General features: G+C 46.5%; 1 long non-coding RNA gene across 1 annotated transcript; it reads right to left on the bottom strand.

Moving 5' to 3' along the window:
- Positions 1–65: 65 nt before the first annotated feature.
- On the bottom strand, positions 66–1,019 carry LOC145719332 (uncharacterized). Its single transcript, XR_014142310.1, has 2 exons — positions 802–1,019; positions 66–579 (listed from the first exon to the last, which is right to left on the bottom strand). It is a non-coding gene; the product is annotated as an uncharacterized LOC145719332 (long non-coding RNA).
- Between the last annotated feature and the right edge of the window lie 6 nt (positions 1,020–1,025).

Here is a 1,025-nt window from a genome sequence, read left to right as displayed (position 1 = left end):
CAGGGGTAAGGACACCCACGAAGGTCAGCTGCCTGAAAACACTAGGAAACTTAAAAAGCCAAAACTCAAGTATACCTCAGTGTCTTTATGTTAGAAAGTAAGTATAAAATAGCCACAGAAAAATGAGCTTTAATTAAGATGTGACCCATCAGAATAAATACTGACCTGTTATTTACACTCAGTCTTACACTCTTCCGTTGGCCTTAAAGGCTGGTGTGGTTTTCATAACAGTCATGAGTGTGAAGCGTGCCCCCCCCCCCGCCCCATCCCCAGTGTGAACACGGCTCGCTCGGGCACCGGCTGCAGAATGGCACACGATGAAAGCACGCGGCACCATGCGGGGCGCGGGGTGCAGGGCCACTCGTCATAATCCCTGCACTTGTGTGTGCCCTGGGGCCAATGTCAGCAGCCCTCTTCCGAATCAGGGATCCCCAGATCTGCTGTCGGGACTGTTCTCTTGCCACTCGAAAACAACCCCTTCTCAAATTCTTCTTCAGTAATTTTCCCTTTCTTAAACTTTTTCAAGAGCCTCGTGTCATTGAGAAGTTCCTCCATGTCCTCGTCTTCAATATCACAACCCTAAGTGCAGAGAGCGACAAACCACCGAATTTCTCAGGGACGTGTTCTCACAGCAACAACACACTCTCAGATCAGCTTCCACAAACCCGTCATGCTCCCACCCGAGGCCCAACAGAATACAGAATACGAGAGCCCCACGCGCTCCCCACTACTAGACACTATTTTGATAAAACTCATTCAGAATTCTCAGCTGAGTGTTCAAGTAATAAAGAAAAACGGTACCTCTTCCCTCTTCCTTTTTTCATTCATCTTTTTCTTCTTCTCCTTTTTGGCCTTCTGCTTTGACCAAGCTTTATTTTTTATGAATTTTTTTCTCCCTTCATTTTCTCTTTTCTCTTTTCTTTGTTGCTCCAGGAGTTTCTGCCTCTGCTTCTCTCTAACTTTATCTTTAAATGGGATGGTGTCTGTGTTAACATCCGCAGGCGCGAAATCTGGAAACTGCCTTC

The sequence above is a fragment of the Leptonychotes weddellii genome, unplaced genomic scaffold, assembly GCF_054177405.1.
Source record: "Leptonychotes weddellii isolate Sample4059 unplaced genomic scaffold, ASM5417740v2 HiC_scaffold_38971, whole genome shotgun sequence".
In the NCBI taxonomy this organism is placed as follows: Eukaryota; Metazoa; Chordata; class Mammalia; order Carnivora; family Phocidae; genus Leptonychotes; species Leptonychotes weddellii.
This window is presented reverse-complemented; position numbering and strand designations above follow the sequence as displayed.